This window comes from Ambystoma mexicanum, chromosome 8, assembly GCF_040938575.1.
Source record: "Ambystoma mexicanum isolate Mex_15411 chromosome 8, UKY_AmexF1_1, whole genome shotgun sequence".
Lineage (NCBI taxonomy): Eukaryota > Metazoa > Chordata > Amphibia > Caudata > Ambystomatidae > Ambystoma > Ambystoma mexicanum.
In genome coordinates, this window is record NC_090929.1 from 1,721,565,172 (window position 1) to 1,721,582,833 (window position 17,662).

A 17,662-nucleotide genomic window follows, 5' to 3' on the forward strand; every position below is an offset into this window, starting at 1 on the left:
AAGTCACCAAAGACTTTGCTAGTCTTGAATCCTGAACAGAACCAGTACAAACCATCATATTGTGGACGTACTGGCTGGGGCAATTCGATTGCCCCAGGGTCTGTTAGTCGAGGGGGCACGTCTCCGTCCCCCCTGATCGAGTTTTGGCTGGTGGCAGTGGAAACTACTTTTTATATTCGACCGCGAATATTTCCCTATGGGATTTCCCATTGTTTTAGGCTAACACATTTAATTATTTATTTACGGTAGCCTTAAACATACCGCCGGTTTATATATTTATTATTATAACTCCGGTTGGTACTTTTTGCCAAAACTTGATTCTAAAATGGCGTTGGCGTTCGCCTCTGTAACTCTGACCCAAAGTGGAGCCCTTTGTTCCACTTTTGGCGGGCTTCTCCACAGAAGCCCTCCAAAGTGGTGCCACTCTGTCTGGGGTACTTAGGAGGGGTGGAGGGGGATTTAGGCACCCTGGACTGAGTTACCTTGGTAACTCAAGTCGCACTCCGTCCTGATTGGCCCAAGTGGTGAGCCGGCCGGCTCACCACTTAGCATGTTTGAGTGACAGCTAGGCTGGGTGAATGGGGGTTTGCTGCATAAAAGCAGGGCTTTGGGGACTGGAACTTCAGAAGTCGCCACAGGACCAAGAATCCGACGAGGGAAGAGCTGAGCCGACCTGCTTCGACGACACCACCCGGTGGAGCCCTGCTGAACCGTCTCACCACTTTTCCCGACGACCGAGGAGAACTCTTAACGGAGTGGCTCCTTCCCTTGACTGGTGGGGACAACCAGTTTTCACCTTCTTTTCGCTTCTCGAGGTATCTCGTGGCCGCCTTGCCCGTGCCAAGCACCCCGGCAACCGGAATACCACACTTTTACCCCTAACCGCGAAAGTCAGTACAACCCTTTAACCGGAGGACTCCGCGGCTGGTTTCTTCCCGGGCAGTGCAACGACCTTCTTCTTCTGCTCTTCAGCGAGAACTTCTTCTCCCCTGACCGACGTCGAGCCTTGCTGCCACTGCCTGGAACTACTGCCACCGCTGGAGGATCCTTTCCGCTTAAGGTACCGTGTTCCGCCTGGCTTCCCTTGCCACCGACTGTACGGGGTAGATTTAGCCCCCGGCTTTCGACCCTGGGAGTGCCTGGGACACCCTGGCTAAACTTTCTAAGCCACTCTAAACTCTTTCTAACTCTTTGCAAGACTTTGAATCCCTAATACCAGTGTGATCTTGGGCACATTTTCGCTCCGGCTACTCTAAGAGTGGGCCCTGCCTAGTGACTTTTGCTCACCTGTGACTTTGTGCTTCTTTGAGCCTATTGCAAGTGTTCTGGACCTTAGAGTGGTGTGTCAAACCCATTTCTGTTTCTTTTTACCCCTTTCTTGAACCTACTAGAGTGTCATCTAACGTTAAGCGCTCACCTCTGTTTTAATTATGTGGTGTTAACTTAGAGTTGTCTAGATAGGAGTAAGGGGTGGAACTGCTTTCATTATAACTGTGTTTGAAGTGTTTTTACTATATTTTGCTAGAGTGATTTCAACTTATGTGTGTTTAATAAATAGATAACTATATACTTTTGAAACCAAGCTCTGGTCAGTGTTTGCTTGTGCTATTGTATTTGAGTACCTATTGTGTATACTTTACATACTGCCTAACTCTTCTTGAGGGAAGTCTGACTGCTCAGCCACAGCTACCAGGTAAATCTGGGTGGTGCGGACTGCTACCAAGTGGGTTTACTGCTATACCTGTAGTCTTAAATCTTTTGCAGTGTTCCCCAAGGGAACTGCACAGGTTTCTGCCTAACACTGGTGTACAGCGGTGGGATTGGTATTGAGTATACATTTTATTGTGCTTTAAGTACCTTAGTGCAATTAACCACAAAGCTTAGCACTGTAAAAGTAAACCTCTAACATGTCAGTTATAGAAAGCTATAGTCAAGAGTCCCTTGCAGCCAAAACTGCTGACTGTTTAAGAGTGCTCTGTAAACATAAGGATCTCCTGACTAAGGGCAAGAAAATGGAGCTGATTGAAAGATTGTTGGCTAACCAAAGTCTGGGTGATGGTTCAGAGGAACCTACCACTCCAGCAACTGTAGATGACAGTATTGAAGTTAACATGGAGCAAAATGTTGATGATTCTGAGGAAGAGTCAGAAGAGGAGGGTGAGGCTGTTGTGACTGCCCCCCCTAGGCCTCTGCCTGCTCTACCTGCTGTACCTACTGGACCTTTACCAGGTCCCACATTTAGTCCTCAGTACTTTGAACTGGAGAAAATGAAACTAGAATTGGAGTATAAGAAACTTAATGCTCAAACTGACAAAGAACTAAGGCTAAGGGAAATGGAGCTCAAGTATGACTTAGAAATGAAGAAATTATCTGTTGAGAATGTTTCTCTCTCTGGCTCCTCTAGAAGTTCCAGTCCTAAAAGACCCCGGATGCCTAAAGAATTGATTGGTATGTATGAGCCTAAGTTGGATGTGTTGGATTGGTTGTCTCTGTTTGAATATAATCATGGGCTCCAGAACATCACAGGAAATGACTTACTCACCTGGTTGTTCTCTAGGCTTCCCCCTGTTGCAACTGATGTGGTAATGGAGATGGGGGAGGAGGATAGGAAGGACTATAAATGTGTGAAACTAGCTTTGATAGCTAGGTTTGGGAAGACCCCTTCCCAGTATCTTAAGAGGTTTAGGAGCCTCAAAAAGCATGATGGTACCCCTTGGGCTACCTGGGTGAGTGAATGTTTGAAAAACTTAGAGGGATGGATTAAGGGTTACAAGGTGAACACTTATGAAGGTATGAAGAATTTGTTTATGTTGGAGACTATTTATGATGCCTGCTCTCCTGAGCTCAGACAACACTTGGCTGATTCCAGGGAATTAGATTCCCGGAAACTAGCTAAGGCTGCTGACTTGTGGGTTGCCAACAGGGCCACTCACAAGGATTCTGGGGTCACTCAGAAGAAGGATGGGGAGAAACAGCCCAAAAAGGACTCCAAAGAGAATTCTAATACTACAAATTCCAAAGAGGGCCCCAAACAAAACTATAAGGGTAAGCCACAAGGGAAACCAAATCAGGCTAGTGTACCTCCTGGTCCCAGACCAGAAGGAGGTCAGAACAAGCCTCCATTCCAGCGAGCCTTTGGCTCATGCTTTGTTTGTAAGGCTACTGACCATGTGAAAGGAGATCCCAGATGTAAGGGTAAACCTTCAGGGGTCCAGCTTGCCTCCTTAGCCTTCGCTCCAGAAGAGGAAGTACATATGGCAAGTGGAAACTTTCTATTACTAGCTGATGAACCCACTGGAGTCTCAGCTAGTGTTTCTTTAGTCTCTCTGGGGTTGTGGGAACAACAGAATTTAGATGTCTATAACTCTATCCCAGATAATACTAAAGAGTATTATAAGGACAGTGTCCAGGTGAATAGTCAGGAGACTCCTGCCATTAGGGACACTGGAGCCAGCATAACTGTGGTGGATGAATCATTTTTCAAGGCAGAGGATGTTGCTAAGGCACCCAAATGCCTCACCAAGTTAGCTGGTGGGCCTGTGCAGATGTGTCCCCAGTTACCAGTTCTCATCCAATGTAATGATATGGCTGTAAAAATACCTGTCAGTGTACAATGTGAAGTGCCAGGTAGGGTTCTGTTGGGTAATGACCTCAAAGCCCTTGGAGTTGTGTCACATACCCCCAGACCCCCTAGCAAAAGGTTACAGGAGCTCACAAAACCTGCAAGAGAGAAAACCCTGAGAGGGTTATCTCAGGAGATGATGACAGAAATCACTCCTCTCCCACTGGAGCAACTTACTGCAGTATCAACCAGATCAGGAGCAAAGGGGCAACCCAAGACTCCTAGGAAAAAGCCAACAGCAAGCACTCCAGTGCTTCCAACAAGGACTTCCCCTAGGTTGTCCAAAGTTACACCTGTAACTCCACCTCCAGCTGAGGCTGAGAGGGAGGTACAACCCTGTGTGGTTGAGCTATACTCTGAGGAAGAGCTAGAAGGAGGCCCCAACCTTATTGGAGATTTGGACCCTGAGGACCATCCTGAGCTGCAGTCTTTACTGGCAGAAGGTGGGCCTAGCAGGGCAGCTTTTCGTAAGGGGCAAAGAGAATGTCCAACTCTGGAAGGTCTCCGCCACCAGGCAGCTTCTCAAGCTGATGGGCAAGAGCCTGGGAAGTATAGGTTACACTGGGAAGATGGCCTCTTCTACAGTGAACCGACTGAGTCTGAACCTGGAGACTACAAACGCCTTGTAGTCCCACAAGAGAACAGACAACAGTTCTTACAACTAGCCCATGAGATACCTTTGGCTGGTCACTTGAGTTTCAAGAAGACCAAGGAAAGGCTCTCACTCTACTTTTATTGGCCAAAGATGGAGGCTGAAGTAGATAGATATTTTAAGAGCTGCCATACCTGCCAGACTTCTGGTAAGGTTGGTTCCAAGAATGTGGCACCTTTAGTGCCTCTCCCAGTTGTGGGAGTCCCATTTGAGAGGGTAGGGATTGACATTGTTGGTCCCCTTGATCCTCCAACCTCCTCAGGCAACAGGTTTATACTTGTTGTAGTGGACCATGCTACTAGGTACCCTGAGGCAATTCCTATGAGGACTGTTACAGCTCCGGCTGTGGCTAAGGCCCTCCTTGGTATTTTCACCAGGGTTGGGTTTCCTAAGGAAGTAATCTCTGACAGGGGATCAAACTTTATGTCCCACTACATGAAAGCCATGTGGAAAACCTGTGGAGTTACTTACAAGTTCTCAACAGCATACCACCCTCAGACAAACGGGTTGGTTGAAAGGTTTAACAGAACCATGAAGAGCATGATAGGTGCTTTAGAGGAACCCCTTAAGAAAAAGTGGGACCTTCTACTGCCATGCCTTCTCTTTGCTTATAGAGAAGTCCCTCAGGAGGGAGTAGGCTATTCTCCCTTTGAGCTTCTCTATGGCCATCCAGTCAGAGGTCCATTGGCCCTGATTAAGGAGGGATTGGAAGGTGCTCCTCCCCCCAAGCCAGTCAGAGTGACTGACTATGTGATAGGTCTCCGGAGGAGAATGTCGCACATGATGGCAGAAGCAAGTGACAACTTGAAAGCTGGTCAAGCTCTGGTCAAACATTGGCATGACCAGAAGGCTAACATGGTTGAGTTTACTCAAGACCAGCTAGTTCTAGTTATGCTTCCAACAAGGCAGAGGGCCTTGCAAGACAAATGGATGGGACCCTTCAAGATTGTGGGAAAACTTGGAGAGGTCAACTATCTGGTGGATCTGGGCAGACCCAGGGAAGCTCCTAGAGTCTTCCACACCAACCAACTAAAAGCATACATCTCCAGGCCTGATGTAGGAGCCTTGCTTCTAGCTTCAGCTGCAGAGGAAGAAGAGAGTGAATCTCTCCCTGATCTCCTCAGAGGTGTGCCTTTAGATGAAAAAGTTGAAGGAGTCAATCTCTCTTCAGACCTGACACCTGAGCAACAAGAGGAGTGCAAATCTATGTTAAATCAGTTTGCCTCCCTGTTCTCACTGTCACCAGGCTTGACCCCTTGGGGCCAGCATGAGATACTCACTGGTGACTGTCTGCCAGTCAAAAGCAGAGGGTACAGAATGTCAGAACATATCAGAACCCACATCAAAGGAGAGGTCAAGAAGATGCTTGATCTCGGGGTAATAGAGCCCTCTACCAGTCCATGGTCTAGCCCAGTTGTGTTAGTACCAAAGGCAGGATCCAAAGACTTGAGATTCTGTGTGGACTATAGAGCTCTAAATGCAGTCACCAAGACTGATGCCCCCCCTTTGCCCAGGACAGATGAGTTGGTGGATAAACTTGGTGCAGCCAAGTACCTCAGCACATTTGACCTAACGTCAGGCTATTGGCAAATAGCCCTGACAGACCATGCCAAGGAGAAAACTGCATTTTCAACCCCAGTTGGCTTGTACCAGTTTAAGGTCATGCCTTTTGGACTAAAAAATGCACCTGCCACATTCCAAAGGATGGTGAACCAAGTTCTGGCTGGGATGGAAGATTTCTGCATGGCATACTTGGATGACATTGCAGTCTTCAGCCACTCCTGGGAAGAACATGTGAACCACCTAGGACATGTGTTGCAGGCTCTGGAACAGGCCCATTTGACAATCAAAGCCAGTAAGTGCCAGATTGGTCAAAGTAAAGTGGTCTACCTTGGACATGAGGTAGGAGGTGGAGAAATAAGGCCTTTGCCCAGCAAGATTGAAGCTGTGCAAAATTGGACAACACCAACTACTCAAACCCAAGTGAGAGCTTTTCTAGGCCTCACTGGATATTACAGGAATTTCATTGAGAACTATGGGACCATAGCTTCTCCGCTGAATGTAATCTCCTCTCCCAAATTCCCTAAAAAGGTAAAATGGAATGAGGAGTGCAATCAGGCCTTTGAAAAACTGAAGAGAGCTCTTTGCCAAGCTCCAGTATTGAGAGCTCCTGACTACCACCAACCTTTCATTGTACAAACTGATGCTTCCAATGTAGGTATAGGTGCAGTTCTAAGCCAACTGGATGAGAAGGGTAGGGAGCACCCCATTTGCTTCATCAGTAGGAAACTGAAGGATCCTGAGACAAGGTGGGCAACTATCGAAAGAGAATGCTTTGCTATTGTGTGGGCACTGAAGAAGTTTAGGCCATACTTATATGGTTCTACTTTTGTTATTCAGACTGACCACCAACCCTTGAGATGGTTAATGCAAATGAAAGGGGAAAATCCAAAACTATTGAGATGGTCAATCTGCCTGCAAGGGTTTGATTTCACCATTGAGCACAGGTCAGGGGGTCACCGTCAAAATGCTGATGGACTCTCTAGGATGTATATCATCGACTAGAGGTATGAGGTTCATCCAGGAGTGGATTAAATCCTCCTGTCCCTTAGTCTGGGGGGGGCGAGTGTTAGGGAGAATTCTCTGTTTAGGCTGAATTTCCCTACCTAGTGAGTCCCCCAGCAGCTTTGCTGGATTTCTGGGGTTTCTTTTTTTCTCCTGCCAAGAGTGAGACACTTTTACCCTCACTCTTGGACATGTTGAAGTGTGTTTTCTTGGTTAAACCTTGTGTTGAATGGGCTATGGGGTCTTTTACTCCATAGGGCCTCATATATTTTTGTGATATGGGTTACACAGCACCCTCTGTGCCGTGACCCAGGGGTGTCCTAGGGACTCCCCAACATAGACTCCATACCCTGGGACTGACTACTGTCTCCCAGGGCATGTAAAGTCACCAAAGACTTTGCTAGTCTTGAATCCTGAACAGAACCAGTACAAACCATCATATTGTGGACGTACTGGCTGGGGCAATTCGATTGCCCCAGGGTCTGTTAGTCGAGGGGGCACGTCTCCGTCGCCCCTGATCGAGTTTTGGCTGGTGGCAGTGGAAACTACTTTTTATATTCGACCGCGAATATTTCCCTATGGGATTTCCCATTGTTTTAGGCTAACACATTTAATTATTTATTTACGGTAGCCTTAAACATACCGCCGGTTTATATATTTATTATTATAACTCCGGTTGGTACTTTTTGCCAAAACTTGATTCTAAAATGGCGTTGGCGTTCGCCTCTGTAACTCTGACCCAAAGTGGAGCCCTTTGTTCCACTTTTGGCGGGCTTCTCCACAGAAGCCCTCCAAAGTGGTGCCACTCTGTCTGGGGTACTTAGGAGGGGTGGAGGGGGATTTAGGCACCCTGGACTGAGTTACCTTGGTAACTCAAGTCGCACTCCGTCCTGATTGGCCCAAGTGGTGAGCCGGCCGGCTCACCACTTCGCATGTTTGAGTGACAGCTAGGCTGGGTGAATGGGGGTTTGCTGCATAAAAGCAGGGCTTTGGGGACTGGAACTTCAGAAGTCGCCACAGGACCAAGAATCCGACGAGGGAAGAGCTGAGCCGACCTGCTTCGACGACACCACCCGGTGGAGCCCTGCTGAACCGTCTCACCACTTTTCCCGACGACCGAGGAGAACTCTTAACGGAGTGGCTCCTTCCCTTGACTGGTGGGGACAACCAGTTTTCACCTTCTTTTCGCTTCTCGAGGTATCTCGTGGCCGCCTTGCCCGTGCCAAGCACCCCGGCAACCGGAATACCACACTTTTACCCCTAACCGCGAAAGTCAGTACAACCCTTTAACCGGAGGACTCCGCGGCTGGTTTCTTCCCGGGCAGTGCAACGACCTTCTTCTTCTGCTCTTCAGCGAGAACTTCTTCTCCCCTGACCGACGTCGAGCCTTGCTGCCACTGCCTGGAACTACTGCCACCGCTGGAGGATCCTTTCCGCTTAAGGTACCGTGTTCCGCCTGGCTTCCCTTGCCACCGACTGTACGGGGTAGATTTAGCCCCCGGCTTTCGACCCTGGGAGTGCCTGGGACACCCTGGCTAAACTTTCTAAGCCACTCTAAACTCTTTCTAACTCTTTGCAAGACTTTGAATCCCTAATACCAGTGTGATCTTGGGCACATTTTCACTCCGGCTACTCTAAGAGTGGGCCCTGCCTAGTGACTTTTGCTCACCTGTGACTTTGTGCTTCTTTGAGCCTATTGCAAGTGTTCTGGACCTTAGAGTGGTGTGTCTAACCCATTTCTGTTTCTTTTTACCCCTTTCTTGAACCTACTAGAGTGTCATCTAACGTTAAGCGCTCACCTCTGTTTTAATTATGTGGTGTTAACTTAGAGTTGTCTAGATAGGAGTAAGGGGTGGAACTGCTTTCATTATAACTGTGTTTGAAGTGTTTTTACTATATTTTGCTAGAGTGATTTCAACTTATGTGTGTTTAATAAATAGATTACTATATACTTTTGAAACCAAGCTCTGGTCAGTGTTTGCTTGTGCTATTGTATTTGAGTACCTATTGTGTATACTTTACATACTGCCTAACTCTTCTTGAGGGAAGTCTGACTGCTCAGCCACAGCTACCAGGTAAATCTGGGTGGTGCGGACTGCTACCAAGTGGGTTTACTGCTATACCTGTAGTCTTAAATCTTTTGCAGTGTTCCCCAAGGGAACTGCACAGGTTTCTGCCTAACACAGTGTTGGGTAATGCAGACTCTTACCTGAACGCCATCAGCTGCAACACGACAATCTTCTCTTGGACCCAGCTGCAACACAAGAAGGGAATGGGACAAGAGTGAACATCGGACATATTGAACTCTTTGCACTTTATACTTACAGATTCTCACCAGGAACCTCAGAGTCAATATTCATCCGGAACTCTTCCAACGCCTTCGAACCAGTGAAGTAACTGGTATCTACGCGCCCCTGCATTCCACGCAGGAGGGAGAGCTCATCATTCAAAAACATAAGGTGAGATTACTGAAAGGGAATATCGGAGGTGATTCGTGGGGAGAACAGTGCAGTGCCATTACTAGAATCCACGGGTGGCTAAATCCCTTTCTCCACTTGCAGGAGAATACTTCTACGGGTCAAGCAGACGAGATTAAGCAGGCCAGTCCAGTCTGTCATCTCTGCACTACGCTTCACGTTGGAGGAGACCGCAGCTGTCTGGGTCCGATCGACGCCCCTGTGGGAGCCAGGTGAGCGTAACAACAGGGTAGTTGAATGATTCAGGCTCTGTGTGAGAGCAGATCAATAAAGCAGGTAGTGGAGGGATTCAGGATCTGTCTGGGAGATGAATAAAGGCAGGGTAGATGAGGGATCCAGGCTGTCTGGGAGCAGATCAATAACTGTAGGGTACTTGAGGGATTCAGGATATGTCTGGGAACAGATCAATAAGGCAGGGTAGTTGAGGGATTCAGGCAATGCCTGGGAACAGATTAATAAAGGCAGGGTGGTTGAGGGATTCAGGGAATACCTGGGAGTAGATCAATAAAGGCAGGGTAGTTGTGGGATTCAGGCAATGCCTGGGAGCAGATCAATAAAGGCAGGCTAGGTGAGGGATTCAGGCTTTGTCTGGGAGTAGATCAATAAAGGCAGGGTAGTTGAGGGATTCAGGCTCTGCCTGGGAGCAGATCAATAAAGGCAGGGTAGTTGAGGGATTCAGGCTCTGTCTGGGAGCAGATCAATAAAGCAGGGTAGTTGAGGGATTCGGGTACTACCTGGGAGCAGATCAAGAACGAAAGAGTAGTTGAGAAATTCAGGCTCTGTCTGGGAGTAGATCAATAAAGCAGGGTAGTTGGGGGATTCAGGCTCTGTCTGGGAGCAGATCAATAAAGGAAGGGTAGTCAGGGGATTCAGGCTCTGTCTGGGAGCAGATCAATAAAGGCAGGTAGTCGAGGTATTCAGGCTCTGTCTGGGAGCAGATCAATAAAGGCAGGCTAGTTGAGGGATTCAGGCTCTGTCTGGGAACAGATCAATAAAGGCAGGGTAGTTGGGGATACAGGCTCTGTCTGGGAGCAGATCAATAAGGCAGGGTAGTTGAGGGATTCAGGCAATGCCTGGGAGCAGATCAATAAAGGCAGGGTAGTTGAGGGATTCAGGCTCTGCCTAGGAGCAGATCAATAAAGGCAAGCTAGTTGAGGGATTCAGGCTGTCTGGGGGCAGATCATTAAAGGCAGGGTAGTTGCGTGATTCAGGCTCTGTCTGGGAGCAGATCAATAAAGGCAGAGTAGTTGAGGGATTCAGGATCTGTCTGGGAGCAGATCAATAAAGGCAGGGTGGGTGAGGGATTCAGGCTCTGTCTGGGAGATCAATAAAGGAAGGGTAGCTGAGGGATTCATGCTCAGTCTGGGAGCAGATCAATAAAACAGGGTAGTTGAGAGATTCAGGCTCTGTCTGGGAGCATATGAATAAAGACAGGGTAATTGAGGGATTCAGGCTCTGGGAGCAGATCAATGAAGGCAGGGTAGTTGAGGGATTCAGGCTTTGTCTGGGAGCAGATCAATAAAGAAGGCAGAGTATTTGAGGGATTCAGGCTCTGCCTGGGAGTGGATCAATAAAGGCAGGGTAGTTGAGGGATTACAGCCTCTGTCTGGGAGCAATCAATAAAGGCAGGGTAGTTGAGGGATTCAGGCTCTGTCTGGGAGCAGATCAATAAAGAACGCAGAGTAGTTGAGGGATTCAGGCTCTGCCTGGGAGTGGATCAATAAAGGCAGGGTAGTTGAGGGATTACAGCCTCTGTCTGGGAGCAATCAATAAAGGCAGGGTAGTTGAGGTATTCAGGCTCTGTCTGGGAGCAGATCAATAAAGGCAGGGTAGTTGAGGGATTACAGCCTCTGTCTGGGAGCAATCAATAAAGGCAGGGTAGTTGAGGGATTCAGCCTCTGCCGGGGAGCAGATCAAGAATGGAAGAGTAGTTGAGAAATTCAGGCTCTGTCTGGGAGCAAATCAATAAAGGCAGGTTAGGTGAGGGATTCAGGCTCTGTCTGGGAGCAAATCAATAAAGGAAGGGTAGGTGAGGGATTCATACTCTGTCTGGGAGATCAATAAAGGCAGGGTAGTTGGGGGATTCAGGCTCTGTCTGGGAGCAGATCAATAAAGGCAAGGTAGTTGAGGGATTCAGCCTCTGCCGGGGAGCAGATCAAGAATGGAAGAGTAGTTGAGAAATTCGGGATCTGTCTGGGAGCAAATCAATAAAGGCAGGTTAGGTGAGGGATTCAGGCTCTGTCTGGGAGCAAATCAATAAAGGAAGGGTAGGTGAGGGATTCATACTCTGTCTGGGAGATCAATAAAGGCAGGGTAGTTGGGGGATTCAGGCTCTGTCTGGGAGCAAATCAATAAAGGAAGGGTAGGTGAGGGATTCATACTCTGTCTGGGAGATCAATAAAGGCAGGGTAGTGGAGAGATTCAGGCTCTGTCTGGGAGCATATGAATAAAGACAGGGTAATTGAGGGATTCAGGCTCTGGGAGCAGATCAATGAAGAAGGCAGAGTAGTTGAGGGATTCAGGCTCTGCCTGGGAGTGGATCAATAAAGGCAGGGTTGCTAAGGGATTCAGGCTCTGCCTGGTAGCAGATCAATAAAGACAGGGTAGTTGAGGGATTCAGGCTCTGTCTGGGAGCAGATCTAAAGGCAGGGTAGTTGAGGGAGTCAGGCTTTGTCTGGGAGCAGATCAATAAGGCAGGGTAGTTGATGGATTCAGGCTCTGCCTAGGAGCAAATCAATAAAGACAGGGTAGTTGAGAGATTGAGGCTCTGTCTGGGAGAAGATCAACAAAGCAGGGTAGTTGAGGGATTGAGGCTCTGTTTGGAAGCAGATCAATAAAGACAGGGTAGTTGAATAATTCAGGCTCTGTGTGGGAGCAGATCAATAAAGCAGGTAGCTGAGGGATCCAGGATCTGTCTGGGAGATGGATAAAGGGAGGGTAGTTGAGGTATTCAGGCTCTGCCTGGTAGCAGATCAATAAAGACAAGGTAGTTGAGGGATTCAGGCTCTGTCTGGAAGAAGATTTAAAGGCAGGGTATCTGAGGGATTCAGGCACTGTCTGGGGGCAGATCAATAAAGGTAGGGTACTTGAGGGATTCAGGCAATGCTTGGGAGCAGATCAATAAAGGCAGGCTAGGTGAGGGATTCAGGCTCTGTCTGGGAGCAGATCAATAAAGGCAGGGTAGTTGAGGGATACAGGCTCCGTCTGGGAGCAGATCAATAAGGCAGGGTAGTTGAGGGATTCAGGCAATGCTGGGATCAGATCAATAAAGGCAGGGTAGTTGAGGGATTCAGGCTCTGCCTGGGAGCAGATCAATAAAGGCAGGGTAGTTGGGGGATTCAGGCTCTGTCTGGAGGCAGATCAATAAAGGCAGGGTAGTTGAGGGATTCAGGCTCTGTCTGGGAGCGGATCAATAAAGGCAGGGTAGTTGAGGGATTACAGCCTTTGTCTGGGAGCAATCAATAAAGGCAGGGTAGTTGAGGGATTCAGGCTCTGTCTGAGAGATCGATAAAGGCAGGGTAGTTGGGGGATTCAGGCTCTGTCTGGGAGCAGATCAATAAAGGCAGGTAGTCAAGGGATTCAGGCTCTGTCTGGGAGCAGATCAATAAAGGCAGGGTAGTTGGGGGATTCAGGCTCTGTCTGGGAGAAGATCAATAAAGGCAGGGTAGTCAGGGGATTCAGGCTCTGTCTGGGAGCAGATCAATAAAGGCAGGTAGTCGAGGGATTCAGGCTCTGTCTGGGAGCAGATCAATAATGCAGGGTAGTTGAGGGAATCAGGCAATGCCTGGGAGCCGATCAATAAAGGCAGGGTAGTTGAGGGATTCAGGCTCTGCCTGGGAGCAGATCAATAAAGGCAGGGTAGTTGAGGGATACAGGCTGTGTCTGGGGGCGATCAATAAAGGCAGGGTATTTGAGGGATTCAGGCTTTGTCTGGGAGCAGATCAATAAGGCAGAGTAGTTGATGGATTCAGGATCTGCCTAGGAGCAAATCAATAAAGGCAGGGTAGTTGAGGGATTCAGGCTCTGCCTGGGAGCAGATCAATAAAGGCAGGGTAGTTGGGGGTTTCAGGCTCTGTCTGGAGGCAGATCAATAAAGGCAGGGTAGTTGAGGGATTCAGGCTCTGCCTGGGAGCGGATCAATAAAGGCAGAGTAGTTGAGGGATTATAGCCTTTGTCTGGGAGCAATCAATAAAGGCAGGGTAGTTGAGGGATTCAGGCTCTGTCTGAGAGATCGATAAAGGCAGGGTAGTTGGGGGATTCAGGCTCTGTCTGGGAGCAGATCAATAAAGGCAGGTAGTCAAGGGATTCAGGCTCTGTCTGGGAGCAGATCAATAAAGGCAGGGTAGTTGGAGGATTCAGGCTCTGTCTGGGAGAAGATCAATAAAAGCAGGGTAGTCAGGGGATTCAGGCTCTGTCTGGGAGCAGATCAATAAAGGCAGGTAGTCGAGGGATTCAGGCTCTGTCTGGGAGCAGATCAATAATGCAGGGTAGTTGAGGGAATCAGGCAATGCCTGGGAGCCGATCAATAAAGGCAGGGTAGTTGAGGGATTCAGGCTCTGCCTGGGAGCAGATCAATAAAGGCAGGGTAGTTGAGGGATACAGGCTGTGTCTGGGGGCGATCAATAAAGGCAGGGTAGTTGAGGGATTCAGGCTCTGTCTGGGAGCAGATCAATAAAGGCAGGGTAGTTGAGGGATTCAGGCTCTGCTTGGTAGTAGATCAATAAAAAGAGGGTAGTTGAGGAATTCAGGCTCTCTCTGGGAGCAGATCAATAAAGGCAGGTAGTCAAGGGATTCAGCCTCTGTCTGGGAGCAAATCAATAAAGGAAGGGTAGGTGAGGGATTCATACTCTGTCTGGGAGATCAATAAAGGCAGGGTAGTTGGGGGATTCAGGCTCTGTCTGGGAGCAGATCAATAAAGGCAGGGTAGTTGAGGGATTCAGCCTCTGCTGGGGAGCAGATCAAGAATGGAAGAGTAGTTGAGAAATTCAGGCTCTGTCTGGGAGCAAATCAATAAAGGCAGGTTAGGTGAGGGATTCAGGCTCTGTCTGGGAGCAAATCAATAAAGGAAGGGTAGGTGAGGGATTCATACTCTGTCAGGGAGATCAATAAAGGCAGGGTAGTTGGGGGATTCAGGCTCTGTCTGGGAGCAGATCAATAAAGGCAGGGTAGTTGAGGGATTCAGCCTCTGCTGGGGAGCAGATCAAGAATGGAAGAGTAGTTGAGAAATTCAGGATCTGTCTGGGAGCAAATCAATAAAGGCAGGGTAGGTGAGGGATTCGGGCTCTGTCTGGGAGCAAATCAATAAAGGAAGGGTAGGTGAGGGATTCATACTCTGTCTGGGAGATCAATAAAGGCAGGGTCGTTGGGGGATTCAGGCTCTGTCTGGGAGCAAATCAATAAAGGAAGGGTAGGTGAGGGATTCATACTCTGTCTGGGAGATCAATAAAGGCAGGGTAGTGGAGAGATTCAGGCTCTGTCTGGGAGCATATGAATAAAGACAGGGTAATTGAGGGATTCAGGCTCTGGGAGCAGATCAATGAAGGCAGGGTAGTTGAGGGATTCAGACTTTGTCTGGGAGCAGATCAATAAAGAAGGCAGAGTAGTTGAGGGATTCAGGCTCTGCCTGGGAGTGGATCAATAAAGGCAGGGTTGTTAAGGGATTCAGGCTCTGCCTGGTAGCAGATCAATAAAGACAGGGTAGTCGAGGGATTCAGGCTCTGTCTGGGAGCAGATCTAAAGGCAGGGTAGTTGAGGGAGTCAGGCTTTGTCTGGGAGCAGATCAATAAGGCAGGGTAGTTGATGGATTCAGGCTCTGCCTAGGAGCAAATCAATAAAGACAGGGTAGTTGAGAGATTGAGGCTCTGTCTGGGAGAAGATCAAAAAAGCAGGGTAGTTGAGGGATTGAGGCTCTGTCTGGAAGCAGATCAATAAAGACAGGGTAGTTGAATAATTCAGGCTCTGTGTGGGAGCAGATCAATAAAGCAGGTAGCTGAGGGATTCAGGATCTGTCTGGGAGATGGATAAAGGCAGGGTAGTTGAGGTATTCAGGCTCTGCCTGGTAGCAGATCAATAAAGACAAGGTAGTTGAGGGATTCGGGCTCTGTCTGGAAGAAGATTTAAAGGCAGGGTATCTGAGGGATTCAGGCACTGTCTGGGGGCAGATCAATAAAGGTAGGGTACTTGAGGGATTCAGGCAATGCTTGGGAGCATATCAATAAAGGCAGGCTAGGTGAGGGATTCAGGCTCTGTCTGGGAGCAGATCAATAAAGGCAGGGTAGTTGAGGGATACAGGCTCCATCTGGGAGCAGATCAATAAGGCAGGGTAGTTGAGGGATTCAGGCAATGCCTGGGATCAGATCAATAAAGGCAGGGTAGTTGAGGGATTCAGGCTCTGCCTGAGAGCAGATCAATAAAGGCAGGGTAGTTGGGGGATTCAGGCTCTGTCTGGAGGCAGATCAATAAAGGCAGGGTAGTTGAGGGATTCAGGCTCTGTCTGGGAGCGGATCAATAAAGGCAGGGTAGTTGAGGGATTACAGCCTTTGTCTGGGAGCAATCAATAAAGGCAGGGTAGTTGAGGATACAGGCTCTGTCTGGGAGCAGATCAATAAGGCATGGTAGTTGAGGGATTCAGGCAATGCCTGGGAGCAGATCAATAAAGGCAGGGTAGTTGAGGGATTCAGGCTCTGCCTGGGAGCAGATCAATAAAGGCAGGCTAGTTGAGGGATTCAGGCTGTGTGGGGGCAGATCATTAAAGGCAGGGTAGTTGCGTGATTCAGGCTCTGTCTGGGAGCAGATCAATAAAGGCAGGGTGGGTGAGGGATTCAGGCTCTGTCTGGGAGATCAATAAAGGAAGGGTAGTTGAGGGATTCATGCTCAGTCTGGGAGCAGATCAATAAAACAGGGTAGTTTAGAGATTCAGGCTCTGTCTGGGAGCATATGAATAAAGACATAGTAATTGAGGGATTCAGGCTCTGGGAGCAGATCAATGAAGGCAGAGTAGTTGAGGGATTCAGGCTCTGCCTGGGAGTGGATCAATAAAGGCAGGGTAGTTGAGGGATTACAGCCTCTGTCTGGGAGCTATCAATAAAGGCAGGGTAGTTAAGGGATTCAGGCTCTGTCTGGGAGCAGATCAATAAAGAAGGCAGAGTAGTTGGGGGATTCAGGCTCTGCCTGGGAGTGGATCAATAAAGGCAGGGTAGTTGAGGGATTACAGCCTCTGTCTGGGAGCAATCAATAAAGGCAGGGTAGTTGAGGTATTCAGGCTCTGTCTGGGAGCAGATCAATAAAGGCAGGGTAGTTGAGGGATTACAGCCTCTGTCTGGGAGCAATCAATAAAGGCAGGGTAGTTGAGGGATTCAGCCTCTGCCGGGGAGCAGATCAAGAATGGAAGAGTAGCTGAGAAATTCAGGCTCTGTCTGGGAGCAAATCAATAAAGGCAGGTTAGGTGAGGGATTCAGGCTCTGTCTGGGAGCAAATCAATAAAGGAAGGGTAGGTGAGGGATTCATACTCTGTCTGGGAGATCAATAAAGGCAGGGTAGTTGGGGGATTCAGGCTCTGTCTGGGAGCAGATCAATAAAGGCAGGGTAGTTGAGGGATTCAGCCTCTGCCGGGGAGCAGATCAAGAATGGAAGAGTAGTTGAGAAATTCGGGATCTGTCTGGGAGCAAATCAATAAAGGCAGGTTAGGTGAGGGATTCAGGCTCTGTCTGGGAGCAAATCAATAAAGGAAGGGTAGGTGAGGGATTCATACTCTGTCTGGGAGATCAATAAAGGCAGGGTAGTTGGGGGATTCAGGCTCTGTCTGGGAGCAAATCAATAAAGGAAGGGTATGTGAGGGATTCATACTCTGTCTGGGAGAACAATAAAGGCAGGGTAGTGGAGAGATTCAGGCTCTGTCTGGGAGCATATGAATAAAGACAGGGTAATTGAGGGATCCAGGCTCTGGGAGCAGATCAATGAAGAAGGCAGAGTAGTTGAGGGATTCAGGCTCTGCCTGGGAGTGGATCAATAAAGGCAGGGTTGTTAAGGGATTCAGGCTCTGCCTGGTAGCAGATCAATAAAGACAGGGTAGTCGAGGGATTCAGGCTCTGTCTGGGAGCAGATCTAAAGGCAGGGTAGTTGAGGGAGTCAGGCTTTGTCTGGGAGCAGATCAATAAGGCAGGGTAGTTGATGGATTCAGGCTCTGCCTAGGAGCAAATCAATAAAGACAGGGTAGTTGAGAGATTGAGGCTCTGTCTGGGAGAAGATCAACAAAGCAGGGTAGTTGAGGGATTGAGGCTCTGTCTGGAAGCAGATCAATAAAGACAGGGTAGTTGAATAATTCAGGCTCTGTGTGGGAGCAGATCA